Source organism: Nicotiana tabacum, chromosome 20 (genome assembly GCF_000715075.1).
Source record: "Nicotiana tabacum cultivar K326 chromosome 20, ASM71507v2, whole genome shotgun sequence".
Taxonomy (NCBI): domain Eukaryota; kingdom Viridiplantae; phylum Streptophyta; class Magnoliopsida; order Solanales; family Solanaceae; genus Nicotiana; species Nicotiana tabacum.
In genome coordinates, this window is record NC_134099.1 from 13,553,870 (window position 1) to 13,561,830 (window position 7,961).

General features: G+C 41.3%; 1 long non-coding RNA gene across 1 annotated transcript; it reads left to right on the forward strand.

Moving 5' to 3' along the window:
• The first annotated feature begins 554 nt into the window (after window positions 1–554).
• On the forward strand, window positions 555–2,427 carry LOC142174846 (uncharacterized). Its single transcript, XR_012703928.1, has 3 exons — window positions 555–889; window positions 1,246–1,302; window positions 2,151–2,427. It is a non-coding gene; the product is annotated as an uncharacterized LOC142174846 (long non-coding RNA).
• Window positions 2,428–7,961: the final 5,534 nt, after the last annotated feature.

The window sequence follows — 7,961 nt, forward strand, 5'->3', positions numbered from 1 at the left end:
ATTTGTTAAAAATCAAAGTTGATTTGATATAAATCGGACCCTTAGTTGAGAAAATGAAAATTTCAATGTTCTTAAGAACTTCATGAATTTTGGTGTTAAATATGTTGTTTAAGAGGTTATTTTGGCGACTTGATCGCACGAGTAAGTACGTATGATTGTTTAGACTTGGGTGCATGTTTGGTTTGGAACCCCGAGGGCTCGGGTGAGTTACGGATAGGCTTTGGGGTGTACAGACTTAGGAAAAGACATGTGCTGAATGTTACACCTTGTGTATTCGGCGTTATCATGCTGTAAATGGGATAATTCGGTAGGAAGATAATTTTTATGAGATATTTAAATGATGCGATAGTTATACGTTAAGATTGGAAGTCATTTGAGTTGTGATTAAAAATTCGACAAAGATCGCGCGCAAGTTACGGGTTTAAATTTCACTGGAATTTGGATAAAATGTTGATGACCTTTTCTCTCAATATACTAGGAGTTATGGTGTGTTCTACCTACCGAATCGAAGGTCTATGAGTCTAGTTTCTAACGCAACAAACCGTTCGTTAATACGACTTCAGAGTAGAGAGATATTAATATTTTCGTACAGGGGTGCACACTGTTACGGGAACAGTGTGCCTAGTCGGGTTTAGTCAAAATTTCTTTATTTAAGTCAATTTTTAAAACAGAACCCCTGCGTTTTATCCTCTCCAAAACAGAACCAAAAACCTAGGGATTTCCTCTCAAACTTCTCCCATCCATCTAGCCAAGCATAACAACAATTTAGTCATCCTCAAGATGGAGAACACCATGGTAGCTTCGGAATCGTGAATTCTTCGGTGTTTCACTTTTCATAGCAAGACTCCGTCTTGTAATTTCGAATTTTGAGTAATTCTGGTCACATAAGGTATGATTTAACTTCCTCTTTGATCTTTGTAAACTTCTACCGTAAGAATTCTTAAGAAATAGTTGAAACCTCTATAGAAATATTCTTGATTTTTTTTAGAAACCTCTCTTAATATGGCTTGATTGTTGGGGTTGTTCTATATGATTTTATTGTGTTGTTTGGATCTGTGAAGACATGGATGGAATTCTGTTGATGAGGAGATGTAGTAAAGTAAAATTTGGTGGTGTGTTGGGGGGAAATTAATCTACAAAAGAGTCTACAAATTCATGGCCACAAGTTGTTCGCGTAAATGTCTAAATGAAGAATTATTTAAGCTATGAGCTTGAATTTGATTTTGAATGGTTTGTATTATGTAGGAAATCATTCCTAAGGCTTTTGAGGTCTTGGAAACAGTATATAACTCCATCGACAAGGTATGTAGGGCTTTCGCTATACTTTTCGGCATGACTAGAATTCGAATAAACGTTTATCGAATTGTCTCGTCGGATTCGAGTTATTTCACTTTCAACTTATAAAGATGCTTAGACCTGATCTTTTCTCATAGATTGCTTACTCTAGAGGATATCTATGAATTCTCGGATTTCCTTGTTCCTTGCTTAAAAAGAACTAGAGCCTTTTACTCGTTCTCCTTTCGACGTTCATATAAATCATGAATAAGTAACATTTACTTCAAAGGTACTCATAATACACAACTCTCATGTTCTTAGTACTTGTTGGCTCGTAGTTGAAAATTAAATATTTTTAGCCACAACCATGATAGTCGGGGAAGAATGATGATAGGCCACTTCGACTCTTCTTAGAATACGTCTTTTAAGGTTGGTTTCGCATTGCACCTATATAATTTATGATCTAGTATATGTATGTATTTACTTTCATTACCGAGCTGCATTATAGACGGTCGGGTATGACACATATTGTGTAACCACTGATCATTTGGGATTACCGAGCTTCACGTGGCCGGGTACGATTCTACCGAGCCTTTATTATGGCCGGGTATGTTATGGATATTATAGCCCCACAGAGGGATTTATTATTATATAATGTGATATATTATAAGTAGCGATAGTGAACGACGGTGTCACGAGCATACATTTATATCCATGTTGAATTTTAGTTTCCTACCGAGGCTAGTTTCAGAATTTAAATTATCTCTATGTCTCTTCTCTTGTTAATTACATTTTTCATGTTACACTTCTCGCCCTACATATTCAGTACATATTTCGTACCGACGCATTTTTATGCGTTGTGTTCATGCCCACAGGTTCGAATAGACAGAGTGGTGTGCCTCCTCAGTAGGACCCCCAGGATCAGCGTTGGGTTTCGCACTCCACTTCTTCGGAGTTGCTGACTTTGAGTCCATAGGTACTATTACAGATGTATATGTGTGGTTTTGGGCATGTCGGGGGCTTTGTCCCGCCCTGTTGAGATTGTCTTACACTCTTAGAGGCTTGCAGACTAGCGGTCATTGTATATATATATTTTTCGTATCGCCCTATCGGCCTTCTGGATAGCTGTTATACTGTTGTTACAGCCTTGTTGGCCTAGTTTATATATATATATGTCGTGTTGGCCTAGTTTATATATATATATATGTCGTGTTGGGCTCTTCTACCTGCAGGTTATTATATTTCGGATCATATCTCATGGTTGGTTCGCTCGGGCCTTCGGGCATCGGGTGCCAGCCACACCTCACAAGGTTGGGGTGTGACAAACTTGGTATCAGAGCAGGTCAGTCCTAGGGAGTCTACAAGCCGTGTCTAGTAGAGTCTTGTTTATGGTGTGTTGTGCACCACACTTATAAACATGAGGCTATTGGGCATTTAGGATTATTACTTTCTTCTTGATCTAGATCGTGCAATAGAGCCTAATCATAAGTGTTCATTCCTAATTCTCTTTTTTGTTTACCTTCTCAGTGATGCCTAACACTAGGAGACGACAAGTGGCTATGAAATTTATTCAGAGGTTGGACGAGGAGGCGGGAGAGGGCACAAGTCAGGTGCCACCTGCTAATGTAGATCAACATGAGCCACAGAATGAGGCTGATTCTCAGGCTTCCGGGGCAGTACCCCCACCACCCCCGGAAGGGCGTAGAGGAGCTAACATACCTCCAGTCCCTCTCCCAGTTGTTCCTGATCAGGACCTAGACATGCGGAGTGCTGTACAATTGCTGACTCGAATAGTGGCCTCCCAGGCCCAACACCAGACCTTCGGTATTGCTGATAGGTCCGTGAGTGCGAGAGTTCGAGACTTTATCAACTTGGATCCTCCAGTATTTACAGGGGTTGATCCTAATGCTGACCCACAGGATTTTCTGGATCTTATGCAACGGACCTTACAAATTATACATGCCACAGATGTTGAGTCAGTGGAGTTTACTTCTTATAGACTACGTGATGTTGTTGTGACATGGTATGAGACTTGGAAGCAAACTCGGGGGCCTAATGTGCCACCAGTGACATGGAAGGAGTTCTCTGAGGCATTTTTACAGCAATATTTGCCAATCGAGCTTCGAAGAGCCCGACGAGATAGGTTCTTACACTTAGAACAGGGTAATATGAGCGTTCGGGAATATAGCATGCAGTTCAACTCTTTGGCTAGGTATGCTCCTACGATTGTTGCTGATATGAGTGATCGGGTACACCAGTTTGTTAGTGGTTTGGGGGCACACTTGATAAATGAGTGCACTACAGCTTCTCTAAACCAAGGAATGGATATTGCCCGTATTCAAGCATATGCACAGGGTCTAGAGGATCGCAAGAGGCAACAACGAGCCAATCGAGAGCATGATAGAGGGTAACAGAAGAGGGCGCGGTTCGCAGGTAACATAGGGGAGTTTCGAGGTGGATTTAGACCACAGTTTCCCTGGCGTCAGTCTTATCCGGCAGCCAGTGCACCGCCACAGTTTCAGGGACAGCGCCAGGATCGGACCACTTATTCTGGTCCAGGTCAGAGTTCACGGACCCCAGGTCCACAGTTTAGAGGGGAGTTCAGTCAGATGAGGCCTCAGTTTCCTAGATGTGATCGATGTGGCCGAAATCATTTTGGACCATGTCGCCAGGGTTCTGATGCATGTTATACATGTGGACAGCCAGGTCATATTATGAGACATTGTCCGATGACAGGTGGAGGGGGTATGGCTCAGTCGACGGCATCTGCAGGGGCTTCTTCTTCTTCGGTACGTCCTCCTAGACAGAGTATGCAGACATCAGCTGGCAGGGGTAGGGGAAGATTTGGAGCTTCTGGTTCAGGAGGTCAGCAAAATCGCATATATGCTTTATCGAGTCGTCAGGATTTAGAGTCATCTCCGGACGTGGTTACAGGTATACTATCCGTCTTTTCTATCGATATGTATGCCTTGATAGATCCTGGTTCTACATTGTCGTATATCTCCCCCTTCGTTGCTAGTAAATGGGATAGAGAGCCTGAATTGTTGCAACAGTTTTTTGAGGTATCTACGCCAATGGGTGAGTCTATTGTAGTTAGACGGGTATATCGAAGTTGTGACGTGAAGATTCATGACCGCCATACGTTAGCAGATTTGCATGAGCTAGAAATGGTCGATTTTGATATCATTATGGGTATGGATTGGTTGGCTTCTTGTTATGCCAATGTAGATTGCTGGACAAAGATTGTTCGTTTTAATTTTCCAAGTGAGCCTATTATTGAATGGAAAGGTGATGCTGCAGCGCCTAAGGGAAAGTTTATTTCTTACCTTAAAGCTCGAAGGATGATTTTGAAAGGGTACATCTATCATTTGGTACGAGTGCATGATATGGAGGTGAAATCTCCAACCCTTCAATCGGTTCCCGTCGTGAATGAATTTCCTGATGTATTTCCTGATGAACTTCCTGGTCTTCCTCCAGAAAGAGAAATCGACTTTGCTATTGATATGCTTCCAGATACTCAACCAATATTTATTCCTCCATACAGAATGGCTCCTGCTGAGTTAAAAGAATTGAAAGCCCAGTTGAAGGATCTTTTGAATAAGGTCTTTATCAGGCCCAGCACATCTCCCTGGGGTGCACCAGTGTTGTTTGTTCGTAAGAAGGATGGTTCGTTAAGAATGTGTATTGACTATCGCTAGCTCAACAAAGTGACTATCAAGAACAAGTACCCTTTACCCAGAATTGATGATTTGTTTGATCAGTTGCAAGGTGCCAAATATTTCTCAAAGATTGACCTTTGATCCGGCTATCACCAATTGCGAGTTAAGGAGAGAGATATTCCGAAAACGGCTTTCCGGACTAGATATGGCCATTATGAATTTCTTGTGATGTCTTTCGGTCTTACTAATGCGCCAGCAGCTTTTATGGATTTAATGAATTGGGTTTTCAAGCCATTTCTAGATATATTTGTAATTGTTTTCATTGATGATATTCTGGTATATTCTCAATCAGAAGCAGAACATGAGGATCATTTGCGTGTGGTGTTGCAGACTTTGAAAAATCAGAAATTATATGCTAAATTCTCCAAATGTGAATTTTGGTTGAATTCAGTGGCTTTCCTTGGGCATATCGTTTCCGATAAAGGTATTAAGGTAGATGGTCAGAAAATTGAAGCAGTACAAAACTGGCCTAGACCTACAACTCCTACGGAAGTTCGTAGTTTCTTGGGCTTAGCTGGTTATTATCGGAGATTTGTTGAGAACTTCTCTTCTATTGCTGCTCCCATGACAAAATTGACACACAAAGCCGTTAAGTTCCAATGGTCTGATGCATGTGAAAGGAGCTTTCATGAGTTGAAGAAACGCTTAACATCAGCACCTGTTCTAGCACTTCCGGAAGGATCTGAAGGTTATGTGGTATATTGTGATGCATCCAGGGTTGGATTGGGATGTGTTCTAATGCAGCATGGAAAAGTTATTGCATATGCTTCGAGGCAGTTGCGGAAGCACGAATACAATTATCCGACTCACGATATTGAGTTAGCAGCCGTTATATTTGCCTTAAAAATATGGCGTCATTATCTTTATGGTGTTCATGTGGATATCTATACAGATCACAAAAGTTTACAATATATATTTAAGCAGAAAGACTTGAACTTGAGACAAAGAAGATGGCTTGAATTGCTGAAGGACTATGATGTGGATATTTTGTACCATCCGGGCAAAGCAAATGTGGTAGCTGATGCATTGAGTCGTAAATCCATGGGCAGCTTGAAGCATGTAGAAGCTGGGAAATTAGAAATGACTAAAGAGATATATCAATTGGCTAACCTGAGTGTACGGCTACATGATACAGGTGACCAGGGTATAGTAGTCCAAAATATTGCGGGGTCATCACTGGTAGCTGAGGTAGAAATGCGTCAATTTGAGGATCCGGAGTTAGTCAAAATTAAAGAGAGTATCCATTTTCAGAAAAAGCAGTTGTTCGAGCAATCTGATGATGGAATTCTAAAATATAAAGGCCGATGGTGTGTACCTAATGTTGGGGAGCTTCGTAAGCAAATTATGACAGAGATGCACCAGTCTCGGTACTCAGTTCATCCTAGTTCAACCAAAATGTATCATGATCTTCGTCAGCTATACTGGTGGAACGACATGAAGAAAGATATAGCCACATTTGTGGCTCAGTGTCCCAACTGCCAGCAGGTTAAAGCTGAACACTAGAAACCTGGAAGGCTACTTCAAAATATTGAGATTCCAGCTTGGAAATGGGAATCGATTAATATGGATTTCATTATAGGATTGCCCAATTCTCACCGTAAGTTCAATTCTATTTGGGTCATTGTGGATAGGCTGATGAAATCAGCTCACTTTCTCCCAGTTAGGACCACCTATTCAGCTGAAGACTATGCGAGCCTGTATATCAAGGAAATAGTTCGGCTACATGGAGTTCCGTTTTCTATTATATCTGACAGAGGTGCCCAATTTACAGCTAATTTCTGGAGGTCTTTTCAAGAAGGTTTGGGTACTCTTGTTAACCTTAGTACAGCATTTCATCCGCAGACCGACGGACAAGCCGAACGCACTATTCAGACACTTGAAGATATGTTGCGAGCTTGTGTCTTAGACTTCAAGGGAAGTTGGGAAGATCATTTACCGCTTATTGAGTTTGCCTACAATAACAGTTATCATGCCGGTATTCAGATGGCACCTTATGAGGCACTATATGGGAGGAAATGCAGATCTCTTATTGGCTGGTTTGATGTTGGTGAGACAAAGTTTCTAGGACCTGAATTGGTACAGCAAGCTGTAGAAAAGGTAAAGTTGATCCAGGAAAGGTTGCGTACAGCTCAAAGTCGACAGAAATCATATTCAGATAACCGACGTCGAGACTTGGAATTTGTTGTGGGAGACTGGGTATTCTTGAAAGTGTCGCCTATGAAGGGTGTAATAAGATTTGGTAAGAAAGGAAAACTCAGCCCTAGATATGTTGGGCCATATCAGATTGTTCAGAGAATTGGGCGAGTAGCCTACAAACTTGACCTGCCACCAGAATTAGAAGCATTCCATCCGGTATTTCATATTTCCATGCTTCGGAAATTTTTAGGTGATCCTTCTTGCATCAACCCTATCGAGGATATTGAAGTTTCTGAGAACTTGTCATATGAAGAAATACCTATTGCCATTCTTGACCGTCAAATCCGTAAGCTACGGACTAAAGAGGTAGCCTCAGTAAAAGTACTTTGGAGGAGCAATAATGTAGAGGAAATGACATGGGAGGCCGAGGAGGACATGAAGTCCAGATACCCTCATTTATTTGAGTCTTCAGGTGATATGCCTGAGACAAACATGGCAGGTGTTGCACATATATCAACCAGTGACAGTTAAGGTAATTAAGTTATGGCTAACCTTCTTATTATCATTATTGTATAAGTAAATGGTCGGGTGAGGCCAAGTTGATGTTATTATTATGATGTGTAGCCCTGTGTGGCCTTAGATATGTATGTTTGGGCTGATGGCAGGTTTTGGATATTCATATTTATAGGGGAAACTCTGGCGAATTTTTTTTAAAAATAAAAATTCAGAAGTTAGGTTAACCGTTAACATTCGAGGACGAATGTTCTTAAGGAGGGGAGAATGTTACACCTTGTGTATTCGGCGTTATCATGCTGTAAATGGGATAATTCG